This window comes from Lygodium microphyllum, chromosome 20, assembly GCF_053477565.2.
Source record: "Lygodium microphyllum isolate KBCC chromosome 20, Lygodium_microphyllum_v1.1.10, whole genome shotgun sequence".
In the NCBI taxonomy this organism is placed as follows: domain Eukaryota; kingdom Viridiplantae; phylum Streptophyta; class Polypodiopsida; order Schizaeales; family Lygodiaceae; genus Lygodium; species Lygodium microphyllum.
The window spans coordinates 33,125,206-33,140,065 of NC_141154.1; positions in this window are offsets into that span (position 1 = coordinate 33,125,206).

Below are 14,860 nucleotides of genomic sequence, written 5' to 3' on the forward strand. Positions count from 1 at the left end.
AGGAAGTTCCATCTTACACAAAGTGAATTGCAATGGCGTAAGGAAGTATTTGGCACATTGAGTGTCAAATTAACCTCTTAGCCTACATGAAATGCCAATGGAAGTATAAAATCATGAAACTAAAGAAGCTACATATTTAATGTTTTATAAAATGAAAACTAGAATGTGTTGCAAAGGGCCTTGAGAAAATTTTATCTACAAGTTGAAAATAGACAAGAAGGGGAGAGAGATGAAGAAACTACGAGCACACACACAAAAACAATGGAAACTTGAGCTCACAAAGAGATAGGGGCAAAATCTTCTTCTTCTTCTTCTTCTTTCTTCTTGCACTCAAAATAACTAAGTCTACAACATTATAAAATACTAATATGAAAGTACCACAACATATGCACATGCAATCACTATGTGTAAACCTGCTAAGGAAAGGAGAAGTGGCACAATGAATGTGCCATAACCAAGGGTGGACTATGTGGGTATAACTGAGCCATAGAATCATTGGTATATCCTCATGTTGATCACTTAACATGCCAGTGAGTAATATCCTACCACATCACCAACACACAGTGGATGTTGGATCATGTAGAATTCAACATCTCAATACTCCCCCTTGAGTGTACCATGGGCTTGTGACTCCAAGCATAGTCCTCAAGCATTGAAGCTTCTCAATGCCTAAGATCTTGGTGAAAATTTCAAGAGCTTGATCCTCTATGCTAACATAAACCATGTCAATGTCACATTCCACAACCCACTCCTAAATGAAATGGTAATGGATCTCTATGTATTTGGTCGATGCATGATACATTAGATTCTTGGCCAATCAAATTCTACCAAGGTTATCACAGTAGATGGTAATCTTCTTGTCCACCTGCATCCCCAAATCACCAAGTAGCTTACATAGCCAAGCTATCGTACATGCTATAATCGCAACACCTATGTGTATTTTCTTTGTACTAAACAAGTCAATTATCAATTGTTTCTTGTTACTCCAACTAATAATAGCGTAGTCAAAGGAAAACATAAAATCATTGTTAAACCTCTTGTCTGAAATACTATCAGTTCAATCTACATGTGTCTAACCATACAAGTCCAATGGTATGCATGTATCATAAAATAAGATATAATCCAATGTGAACTTGACATAACACAATGTGCCTTGCAATGCATCCAAATGTGGCTTCCGTGGAAGTTGCATAAATTGACTCTTTAAACCAATTTTGTAGTTTAGGTCTAGCCTAGTGATCATGAAATAGATAAGACTATCCACAATCTTCCAATACTAAGGGGATATTAATGATTAAAAGAAAAAATCGATATAGTGATATCCTCAATCAAGTCACCTTGATGTGCACTAAGCATAGTATTAACATCAAAATGTATAGCAATACGCTTGTAATCAGCTATACCATACTTTTTCAATATATCCAATGCATACTATCTATGTGACAACCATATACATTTAGAGTCATGATTATCTCTATGTTGAGAAAATAATACAACCCTTCCAAATCCTTCATCTCAAATTCAGTCTTGAGGAGTCCCTTCACATAGTCAACCTCTCTCACTATCACCCATAATGATCAAATCATCCACATATATAGTAATAACCACAATACTTGCATCGCTCGCACGTATATAGAGTGAGTGATTAGCCTATGCTCTACAAAATCCAATGTACATAAGGTATTTTGCAATACTATTATACCAGGCCATGGGTGCTTACTTTAGTGGCAGCCTTATAAAGCTTGCATACATAATCTCGATAACTCTTATCCACATAGCTAAGTGGCTACTCCACATAAACTTTCTCTTATAACTCCTCCTACAAGAAGGAATTCTTAACATCTATTTGATGCATCATCCAACCCTTTAATGCAAACATTGCTATGGCAATCCTTACAATGACTATTTCAGCCACTCAATAGATCCATATGACTTGTGCTTGACCTTGTAAACCCTTTTGCAACCACGAATAGCTTTATTGACTTCAAGTAAAGACACTAACTTTTTCATCCATAGCATGATCCCAATACTCATTATCGAACATTGTATCCTCAAAACAAGTGGGTTTTACATCCTACATCACCTTAGCTATGTATGCATAGTGATGAGCTACATGGCTATCATATGTTAATCATTACATTAGGTTTCTTACTCTACTCGACCTATGTGGACCTAGATCACTACCAAGTGCTTTAGGATCCCCTTATGCCTTTTGCACACCAAGTGTTTTAATAAACGGAAGCCTAAATTCCTCATCCAAGCTTTGCTTAGAGCCATCCCAATCAACATCAACAAGGGAAAACCCTAATGATACATCTATCATAATAGGTGAGTCCCCAACTTTCTTTGACACATGTGATGTACTTGGTGAAGTAACTTGGGACCTCAATCTAGCACTCCAAGTTCTATCAATAAAACAATGACTAGGAGACTCTTCTAGTCCACTCAATGTATATGATTACTAACATATTTTATGCATAGACACACTTTTATGCTTATTGGTTCCAATTGCATTCTGCACATTATTACATCACCTACTCATTTCATAAAAAACATCTCTTTTAGCTTTTAGTGCATGTATTATAGGGTTATAATATCTATACCCCTTCTACTCAAGATAATATCTCACAAATATTCATTTTTCTACTTTGAGATCCAATTTTTTGTGCAAGACATCAAGAATATGTACATAAGCAATTCATCCAAATACTTTTAGATGGAAAAATTTTGGTTTTCTAGCTATAACTGTCTCTTCAAGTATCATACCATATACAACAATAGTGGGTATCCTATTCATAATGTATACATAAGTAGCAACTACTTCAGGCCAATAGTAATGAGGCAAGTTTCTTTTTGACATCAAAGCATGAGCCACAACTGTAATATGTCTATTTTTTGCTTAGAAACTCCATTTTGCTATGAAGTATATCTACATATATATTGCCTCTGTATACCTTTTTTAAAGAAACAAAATAACTCATTGGAGAGATATTCTCCCTCTCCATCCAACCTTAGCCATTTAATATTAAACCCTATCTCCTTCTCAACCAAAGTCTTAAATCTTTTAAAGTGAGTGCATACCTCACTTTTCTCACACATAAAGTAAACCCATACTTTGTGAAAATGATCATCAATGAAGGAAACATAATACTTGCAACCACTCAAAGTTGTAGTGTTTGTAGGATCCCACAAATCAGAATGTATCAATTCAACTAGCTTCTTGCACATATGCTTTTCATATGGAAACACATGCCTTGCTTGCTTTTCAAATTGAGATACATAACATACTTTACACATCCCATTAACTCTAGACTTTGGCAAATCACCCACAATCTCTTTTGACTACATGTTTTTTAGCCACTGCACATTCACATGAACATTTCTCTTATGCCAAATTTTAATATCATCCAACATATCTAAATCTTATATACACATGATAGCATTCATTTCAAGAAAACTTATATCAAGAGTAAATAATTTGTTAGCATATTTCACTTTTGCAATTAACTTGCAATCATTTTTAGGATCTTCTACATAATAACCATCATATATGAATTAAACATGCAATCCCTATTCTACCATCTAATCAATAGATACCACAATTTTGTAATATTTGGTATGTGTAGTACATATGCTAAGTATATATTTTTACCATCCTATATACTCAAAGGAACATTTTTAACATGAGTAATGTGATGAGCTATATCATTCCCTGTCTCCATATAGCTTGGAGTCTCTAAACTACACATATCTCTAAATCACTCTCCATGAGAAGTTATGTAGTTAGAGGCACCTTTTTTTATATACCATACATTATTCTTTGATGAATCATCAATAGTCATAGTATTCATAAACTGCTATATAACAAATCATTGTTCACTCTAGTGGATACATAATTATCTTGCTACTTTTTTCCATTTCTAATTTCAAGATTCTTTTTTATGTAGCTTTTAGAAATGTGATATGTCCGACCACAATGCTAGCACTCCTTACTTTCACCAAAATTCTTTTGCCTATTAGAATATGTAACTTGACCTATGTGACTTCCCTTTCCTTGGGACTGTTCTCCTTTGTTTTATTGTGGATCATATCTTTGACCATGACTAATATCTTAGTCTCTACCATGATCTCTACCTCTATTAGTAGAGTAAAATACCTATTTAGAAATGTTTTTGCTTTGAAAAGTAGATAAATCCAAGCCAAGGTTATTCTCATCAAGTATTAATATAGAAATCAAGTTTGCATAATTAGAAATATCATCCCTTGTATTCATAGATGACCTAAAAACGCATTATTAGTGAGTTTGGAAAATTTTCATAAGTTTAGGACTCATGGTCAAAACTTTCTCTTTTTTATAACTCTCACACCATTGCTCCAAATTTATTGTTCAATAGCTCAATATATTTCATTTTTCATGTAGTTTCCAAAGATGTGTCAATGATAGCTTTGGAGAACTTAAATATGTCTTTTTGGAGTCCCAATATTCTAAATAATGAAGAATGGGACTTGAAAGATTCTCGAATTCGCTAATATTATGTTTAAAGCTCTTGTATTCATCTCCAAGTCCATCTAAGTATACATGCATAATATCATCATCATCAAATATCACATTGATACATCCAAGAGCTTCCACAATACTCTTGATCTTCAAGGTATAATCATTAATGGATAGGTTTTCTCTTTTCAATTGATTCACAACTTTAACTTGAGCTATAGGTTTCTGGCATTTGTGTTTACTTCAAATCGCCTTGCCAAATTCTTCTATGCAATAGAAGGGATATCAGATTCTTGTAAATAGCCCATCATGCTATTTATTACATTGATAGATAGCTAGTATATTAGGAAAAAACTAAACTCACAAATGGGCCCCTTAAAAATAATATAGTTTAAGATGTGTGCCTTTTGGATTGTCCAATAGGAAGGCTAGATGTTGACATCCATGGAGGGTGAATCTTCTCTCTCCAAAATTTGGATTTTTTATTTTAAAAAGAGGTAGTGGGGGATTTAAGAAAAGGGAATATGAATAGTATACAAAATTTGAGTTTCTCTCACCTCATATTTTTTCCCCTTTTTTGGAGAATTTTTAATTTTGGTTTTTTTCCCTCTCACAAAATCAGTTTGACCCAACACTTAAGCAACATACAACTTTCACTCTCTTCTCTATACTAGTGAATTTTTGTCTCCATTGAAGGTCCCTAGTGAGAGTAATTAGGGTTTTAAGCATTCTGCTTACCTTTGCACTTTATTCTCCGTAAACCTCTAGATTTACGCAAAACATAGGTACCCATCTCTCTTTGCATTTTCTCTAGTTTGTTATTTTTTCAATAGGGTTTGATGTCATTTCTTACAGTTATTCTTGTTTTATTACAGAGATTGTTTTGGGCAGGAGGCACAAGTGCTCATCTCTCTCTCTCTCTCTCTCTCTCTCTCTCTCTCTCTCTCTCTCTCTCTCTTCCCCCCTCTCTCTATGTGTTGTTTCTCTTTTATGTTGTGTTTTCAATAGAATTTGATATTGGTTCTAATTGTTGTTTTCTTGCAGAGTTTACTTGGAGCAAGAGGCAAAGGTGCTAAACTCTGTGTGTGTGTGTGTGTATGTGTGTGTGTGTGTGTTTGATTTTTTTTTGCGGCTATCTTTTCAATATAGCATGATGTTACTTCTAACTCTTGTTATTATTTTATTAGAGAGATTAATTTGGGTGACATTGCATAAGTGCTCATCTCTCTCTCCCTCTCTCTTTCTCTCTCTATGTCTCCTCTTTTCTACTATTTTTTCAATATACCTTCATGTAAATACTAGCTCTTGCTATTGTCTTTTGCACAAATCAAGTTGGGCAAGATTGGATAGGTGCTCATTTATTTCTCTCTCGTGCGTACTCACACACTCTCACTTTCTTCCTCTCTGTATTTTTCCTTTTCTACTATCTTTACAATAGGGTTTGATGCTAGTTCTAACTTAAGGATTAATTATCATTGCAGCAGTTAACACAAGGCAGTGCAGAGATTCTATAGCTCGATTTACAAGTAAATTTGCCATATTTTGTGGTGCCAAAATTTATTCATTTGATTAGTGACTTTTATGCTTAATGGGATTAATGTTTTATTTTGTCCATCATTTGCAATGTGTTTTGATCATCAACGATTCAATCTTATCTTCAACAAATCAGCTTATAGGTAAATTGGCCATATTTGTGCAACTTCTATTCATGCAATTATCTAGATATTTTTTGTTAAAAGGGATTCATGTATGTATTTTTTTGTACATGAACGTATTGTACAAGTTTTAGGTGAAGAACATAATTCTCGATCGACTATTTTGTTGTGGTTAGTGATTCCTTAGTGATGGATGATATGGATCTGTTGGAAGTCGATGGTTCAAAAATGCTTTGCTTTATTGGTCATGTGTGTCCATTTAAATCTCCATGCAAATTGGCAATGATCCATGAAACTCTTGTATCATATCATCCATATAATGCACAATGTGTTGAGTCATAGAATATCTCCTGTGTCAATCCAATGTACCTATTAAGCTTTGCATGCCATGTGGCTGCTATTCTTGTAGTAACTACTCTGTAATACCCATGTTTTATATAGTGTATTGAGTCAAATCAAACTCCTATTCATTATAATGAAATTTATTTTGGCAAAATTCTCTAAGTATTCTTGTGCTATTCTTTTCATTATATTTAATGTAAATGGCATGATTAAAGTGATGTCTTGAAATTGAATCTATACTTTGTGTCAACATACATATCCACATGCGTTTTGATATCGATATTTGTGTACGTTTTCAAAAGTGTAAACATCTCTTAATGCCATGTTGACTTGTATGGCATATTGATGATTACTAGACATACTTAAAATGCTTATTGTTTAGGGGTTAATACATACTTCTTTATATATAATGCCTAGGTTATAATGCTTGAGAGAAGAATAAGCATTCTCTTCATAGAATTATGTAACAGAAAAGATGAAGAAGGGAATTGGATCACTGATGTTAGAAGAGAGAGAGACAGAGTTGGAGCAACTGAAAAGAGTTGTATGCTCTTACTCTCCATTTTTCTCTTATTCCATAATCCATATATCTAAAAGTAAATACAACACTCTAAGGTCTATAAGACCATTCACACATAGCCTTAATCCACCGACTTATTTAATGTCCCACACTTGTTGATACAACTAGATACGACTAAGACTCTGTTAGGTCGCACACATGAGCTTGAAGTCTCAACACTCCCCCTCAAGCTCAAGACAACCCCTGCACACCAAGTAGCTGTCAAAAAACACTGACCTTATATTTACCCAAAGACTTGGTAAAGATATTTGCAACCTGTTCATCAGTCTTCACATGCATAAGATTTACTTTCCTTGCAAGAATCATCTCTATGTAAAGTGGTAGTGTACCTCAATGTATTTAGTTCTGGCATGATAAACTGGATTTTTTGCTAGGAGTACACTACTGAGATTGTCACATAACAAGGTCATTGGAGCATCCACTTGTATGTCCAAACTAGCCATAAGCTTAAATAGCCATGTAATCTCACATGTGCCAATGCAGCACCCTTGTACTCTGCCTTAGTACTAGACAATCCAACCGTAGGTTGCTTCTTGCTACAGCTAATCATTTGACTTCCAAAGCCAAAAGCATAACCATTCGTGGATCTGCGATCATATGAGCATTGTGCCCAATTCGCATCTGTGTAACCAATGAGTTTCAGGACCTTATCCTTCTCATAGAACAAGCCATGATCTGCAATGGACTTTACATACCACATAATCCATCTAACAGCATCAAGGTGTTGCTTCCTGAGCTTCTATATGAACTGACTTATGAGCCCAACTACATAACTCAAATCAGGCCTTGTGATGGTTAAATAGATCAAGCTTCCAACCATCTACTTGTACATAGTCACATCATCAATTTTAGCTTTAATGCTAATGTCCAACTTGAGATTTTGATCAAGATGTGTATCTAGTGGTTTACATTCAAACATATCATATTTCTTCAGCATTTCCATGGCATAGTGTTTCTGCATCAGTCATAAACCATTTTCAGCCTTGATCACCTTAATACCCAATAAATACTTCAGTTCACCTAAGTTTTTCATGTCAAATTCAGATTTGTGCATCCGCATAATATGCTATATCCCAAAGTCATCATCACCTATGATTATCAAACCATTAACATAGATAACCAGCACTACCAAACCTTTGTCTATCTTTTTGGTAAACAGACTATGATCAGCCCTACCAACAGTAAATCCCAAACTCTGCAAGTAATTACTGATCCTTACACGCCATGCTCTCGGAGCTTGCTTCAGCCCATACAATGCTTTTTTCAATTTGCATACATAATGCTGAAAATCAGGGTGTATATACCCTTCAGGCAGATCCATAAATATCTTATTTCAAGTCATCATTGAGAAAAGCATTTGTTAACCCCAACATGAAGAACGCAAAAGGAAATAAAAAAGACGCAGGGCAAAGGCGGAAAAAAGGTAGCACGACAGAAGAGCCAAAAGTGTAGGGGCAACCTTAAAAAGTCCAAGGCAAATGCAAAAGGGGAAAGGTGCGTTTTAAAATACAAAGGCGCACCCTGAAATCTTGAAAAAGAGTACCAGGCAGTGGAAAATCTGGAAAGCTAAAACAGAAGACAAAGACAAAGGCCAAGGCAAAGAGAAACGGAAGACAAAGGCACACAAGAAAAAGTGCAAGTAAAAACTTTCGTAAAAGTGCACAAGCGCATCATGGTTTAATTCAAGGAGCGTTGGGCTCTCACCCATGCAATTTGTAAATGTAGTAGGGCGGGGGAAAGGAAGCTAGGAAGATAGAAGGACAATGGGAAAAATGGCCTAGGCTACGGCCGGCCATGTAAAAAAAGGGGAAAAGGGGATGACCGCCCAAAAGGGATTTAGGGTTTTGTATATAAAGTTGAAAAGTGAATGAGAAGCTCATTCTCGTGTGTGGCAAAAAGTGGCTCTCCTCTTCTTCTTCTTCTCCTTGTCTTGCTTACTTGAGCTTGTGCTTGAGAGAGGAAGTGTGAGAGTATGAGGGAGAGAGTGTGTGAGGGTGAGGGACTGTGGGGTGGAGAAGCTCTCCATCTTCTCCTCTCTTCTTCTCTTCTCTTCTCTTCTCTTGCTCACGGTGATGGAGCTCAGAGCGTGGAGCTTGAAGATGGAGCTTGCTTGAAGCTCACACTTGGATTGTGGAGCTACCAGAGTGCGCGGGAGAGGAGGTAACTCGAACGGCATGAAGGTAAGCTCACTATACCCGTAGGTATGGATGGCGCGTCGGCTATGTGAGAGGTAGCCACTAGTTCTCGGGTTGGAACACTTGAAACAATAAGTGGTCCGTGGGTTTTGCCAGTTGAGCGAAAGCTCCCACATTTTGGTTCTGTTGTCGGGACCAACATATTCAAGCCTTGAGCGCTTGTGCGCTTCGAATCGAGCATCAAAGTAAGGGTTTTTTAGTGAACTGGTGCTTGAGATAGGTAGGGAGTGAGGGGGTCGAAGACGGTATTGGATCTCCTTGGGAAGTAGGTTTTTTGCTTTTTGAGAGTTATGTTGTGAGATGGAGTAGTGTAGGTATTTACTTTGTGATTTGGATGCATTAGAGTAGGAGAAAACAAAGAAAAAAAAAGCAAATAAGCATTAGGGTTACTATTGCAAAACAGGGCAGAAATAGGGCAAGAATCGTGCAAAAGTGGTAAAAAACTCACTTGTGATGCCTAAGGTCAGTAAGTGAGTTATTGGGGGTGCCAATACCACACTCGGAAAAGGGTATAAGAGCCAAGAGTGGCAAGGAAGGCCACATTGTGCATTGTAGGGTTTCAGGAGAGCAGGAGAGAAGAGGAAAGCTTGGTGAGGGAATCCACTTCGATCTTGGCATCAGAGGGATCTTCGGCTAGCCCAGGTAATTCTACACCTCCCCCTATAGTAGTAGGACCAACCTGGAGCTACTCGACAAGGGGGAAGGCCTCCATCGCCCTGCACGAAGAATTTTGCAAGCGTTGGCGGAAACACGCGCGGCGTTCAGTGCGTCCGAGTCACGTCGACTCTGGTCCGAGGCTCTAACTCGTCCCTCGGACCGCTCGATCCTCTTGGCCCACTTGGCCCTTGGATCGCCCGACCCTTTCGGCCCACTCAGCCCTCCGACTCGGCCCTCCGACTCGGCCTCGAGCCACTCGGCCCTCGGGCGCACCGAATCGAGTACTCGGACCCTGCAACTCGAACCAGTTGGGCCAAGTGTGCAGTTTGAACAAATTTTCAGAAAGCTTTACCTGATCTAGCCCCAACACTCAGTGGCACGAACTATCAAAAGCCCTTAGGACACTCGGAACTTGATTCAGGCACACGAAATAGGCAAAATCATAGGGCGGAGCTGCTTAGTAGCTAGAGGCAGGCAGTTGCAAGACCAGGGACTTGGACGCAATCCACCGAGTGGGAAAGCCTGATTAGACCCAAAAACAAAGGAGGCAATGAATTCAAAAAAGAGCTTTGAACCCCAAAATTGACCCCACATGCTACATAGAGCAAAAGGCGCATCGCAGATCCACCACCACTGGGCCGAAACCTCGAGCAAGTGGTTTAAGAATTGGTGGAACAGTCCTCCAATGCAGGTGAGGAGAGAAAGACCAAAAACGTAGGCAAGAAGTGAGAGAAAGACTAAAAACGCAGGCAACAGGAGAGAGAAATACTAAAATCGCATGGTGCTTGTCTGCGGGTCGAGGAGGGGACCACCCCTCCCTCGGACCCCCGCGGAGGGAGCTCTGCCCCCTCCACACCTCCCCAAAGTAGATTGGAGAGGAAGCGCGCACTGTGATAGGTCCTCCAAATTCGACCGTTGCATAGTAATGGCTCTACATGAACATGGATTCTCACTGACGAAAGAGCAACCAAAAGCCCATGCCAGGACCGAGAGAAACAGTGACCCTAGAACCTCAATGGGCCAATCTACCCACCAAGGGCAAAAAGGCCACACTGCAGAAACACATACATGTTTCATTCGGACTACATCTAGTCAAAGCGAAGAGCAACAACAGCGAGCTACAATAGCGAGAATGACTAGATACAACAGCATTGACAATAGATGCTCCTTGAATAGCACCTCACTGACGAACCAAGACATCAGTGGAAAATCCACATCTGGTTGTGCAGTTGAGGACTCAAGAGCATTTGTCAGAAGGCTTAAATTTACAAGCCAAGACCCGAAAGATGAAGACATAGTATCACCTGCTTATCTTAGGGTCAAACTCACTGCGAAAAGAAAACATGCCATCGATGCTCTGATTGATGAAGGAGTAGATTTTAATGTCTTGATCTATGAGGCATGGATCCTACTAGGCCAACCAGAGCTAACACCGACTAATGCAACTCTTAACCCTTGCGGGGGATCTTCACAAGCACTCATAGGGACATGCAGTATCCTTGCAACAATCGAAACTGAGAGCTTTCCCATCCTATTTCATGTCCCTCCAGATAGTGCTAAATATGGTAAGGAGACCCTCTTAGAAAGACCCTTCAAAAGGGCGACCAAATGTGAGGTTGACTATGTAGCTCAGAGGATACACCTGACACTACCAGGTGTGAGGATAGTCACAACCTTTAGCAAGGGTGGCCTCATCGAACCTCAAGGGAAAGGCAAGGAAGGTGCTAACGCAACAGTCAAGCCTACTAACGAGAGTAAGGACTTGTTGGGAGAGTTGATACAAGCACAAGTCAAGCAACAAGAACCAGTGAGTGAGGCCATGCTTGAAACAAGAAGGTCAAGAGACAATGCCAAGGACAGGCCTGAAACTTACAAATATCGTAGGAGACCCCAAAGGAAGCCCAAGCCTTATAGGCGAAGGCATCGATGGAGGGCCAGCACAATGCCACGATGGATACCCAAAGCTCTGCTATGTGCTTAAGGGTACTACGCAGGTAACCTAAACGAGAAGCCCAAGTTATGTCAAAAGCAAAAAGGCATAGGAGGAAACCTAAATGAGAATCTAAGTCTCGAATCAAAAATATTGGAGCGATTGAGCCCCTCACAATTGAAATCAAGAAACCGGATAGGACCTATCAAAAATTAGATCCTCAGCCTACTGTGCTTAGCAAGCAGATATCGAAGGTAACTGTTGAGCATGCACAAGGTCCACTAGGGCCCAAGGAGCCTTTGACTCCCCAAGAGGATACTAAGCACCACAGGCACAACATCGCCCATGATGAGGCTGATTGCTCTACAAAGCTAATGACAAAATCGTCTAACAATCATGAGGAAACCATTCAGCCAATGCCAAGTCCACCTAAGAGTCCTAAATCTCCTACATTCTCTTTTTTCAAATGTACATAGGAAGCACAACAATAGTCGTCAATGGCGACTGCTCACTCCCAATCTCTATCTCCATCAAAGCTTCCAAATATCCAGGAGGGGGGACATGACACTAGCCGTATCTCTCGCCCCAAGGATATGCCTGTGCAACCCAATGTGACCAGATCAACTCATGCTTGATCTACACAGATGAATGCTCAAAGGGCAACAAAAGACGTAACCACCTCCGATCGCCCTAAGGACCAGATGCCGCGATCCACCAATAGTAGCAAGTCCACCGAACTAGCTGCTAGTACTTCAAATCAGGGATCATAGCCATCACAGCCCTTGGCCGTGACAATTCCCCTTGCGGAACATGTCCTTAGGAGTTTACCTATGAAGGAGGTGTCGCAACCAACTTCCTTAACAAGTCTAGCACTTCCAAAGAGCCTAAAGCCTGGGCTGGAGGAGTTAAGCACATGGGAATTGGCTGAAGAGCTAGACTCTCCCAAAAGGGAGACAGTTGTACCCACGCAACCTAACAAGGCTACTCCGCAAGCCACGACTAGGTCCCACGAGGACACAGTAGAGAAGGGAAATGATGAGGCCCAACTAAGAACATCAATGGCCGACCTAGCCCAGGGTCCTGAGACGTTAGATGCACCTACACTGACCAAGAAAAAGAGGAGGAATCAACGAAAACAACAACAGTTGCAGATAGTTGTGAACCCCAAGAGCATTGGGATGAAGAGGGCTGGAGAGCTAATGAATAAAGCATCGAGTCCATCCACCAATGAGCCCACGGATGCCTCTCCTAATAGCGGTGAAACCTCAGACACATCCGTGTGCTCTGACAAATCAAAGTAGTTGCTACCATCAATAGCTACTTGCAACACTCTATCCACGGACAATAGAACTCGCATTGACAAATCAAGAGTGGATACAACACTGTCACAACGGGGTGACGAATTCACACCAGTCACATCCAAGGAGAACCATGACGCAATAATGAAGCCTCAAGAGAAACATGGAAACCCCAAGAGCATGAGCAATCCGAGCATTAACCAAGCTTGCTCTTCTAGGCCTGAACCCCCAGCTATGCTAAAGCCTAGGCAAACTCCTAGAACCTTGCATGAGATAGCAAGGCCCTCGTTGAACATAGAAGTGTTGCAGATTGCTTAACTGAGTTGGATGCTAAGCTCAAGGTGTTCGCACGAGTCTATGTTCTTGCAGACATGGGCGCATTCCCCAAGGAGCAGCTTGGAGATTACTTGCCCTTCCCTTTATCTTGGGAAGAGTAGGAACACCTTAACGAGCACTATAGCACGCTCCTACACGAACACTTGCGATTAATCTCGAGTGAGGAAGCTGATGAACTGCGCTTAACTGTCATGTTCAATGAGGTGCTTTGCCAACCAAATCTTGTAGACATAGAGCAACTAAAGCGATTGTCAGTAGGCCGGAGTCGATTTGAGTAGCGTTGGTGTGAAAGCCGCATTGCAATGGCCGAACTAGGGGCTCAGATCATGACAGTCTCTGAGGAGCGATTGGCCAAATGGCAATCCCAAAGAGACCCAACCTATGTGGCACCAACTTCCCTTCGAGTGCTGACTGTCATCTGGGGCAAGGACTTGGCTGAACCAAGCCAAGAAAACCCTTTATTTGATAAGGTTCTTGTTGAGGAGGAGTTACATGTCGCCAGTAGACTCGGACAAGGTTCCATGCTACTCGATGTGGCGAAATATTTATCATTATTGAGTAAGTTACCACGTGTACTAGATGCGTGTGCCACGCTACAATACAATCTCGAGTTCTACAATTGGTTTCTATCCTCATGAAGTGACATGGATTCATGAATAATTATATATATAAAAACAATGATTTTTGTGTCACCCTATATAGACATTATCAACACACACAAGCAATAATAGTCAAGCGCAGATAGAAGAGTTGGGGCCAACAGGGTAGGCTTGTCCGGTCCCCCTCTCACATGACATTTTCCACCTTCGGGTGAAGGGCATGCACCCCGCTTTGCTACCATGGGAGCCCTAACCAACGTCTCTGATGATGTAAGCAGGTACAGTCTCTTCCTATACACCTTTCCCTTTCCGGTCCATCCTTCCAAGGATGAGCCCTGCCCAAATCCATGACCACCAACCGATGTAACTCGGCATGTGCCAAGACCTGCTAATGGCGGGAGGCTAAGTCAACATCATCATGGGGGCCACCCCGCTACAATGAGCACAACACATCCCACTCCGCCTCTTCTAAGTCATATGCGTTTGATAACCTACACTATAATTCCGCCACGCGAACGGTCTTATTCCGTAGCAAGGTCTAACCCTTGGTTTGCATATTGCAGGTCCCCCTACAAGAAAAACATGGAAAGCCTAGGCTAGCTGGCTTGCAGAGACACTCTCCGTGGGCGACGGGAACATGCCGCACATGCCCCTTCACCGATGCACTACGTGTCACCCTCAAAAGGTATGCGAAGAAGCAAGGCCCTAAGCGACATCATCCCGGACGAAGGCCAAAGAATCCCCGGGCCAAGAAAGTCGAGACTCAAAAAAAC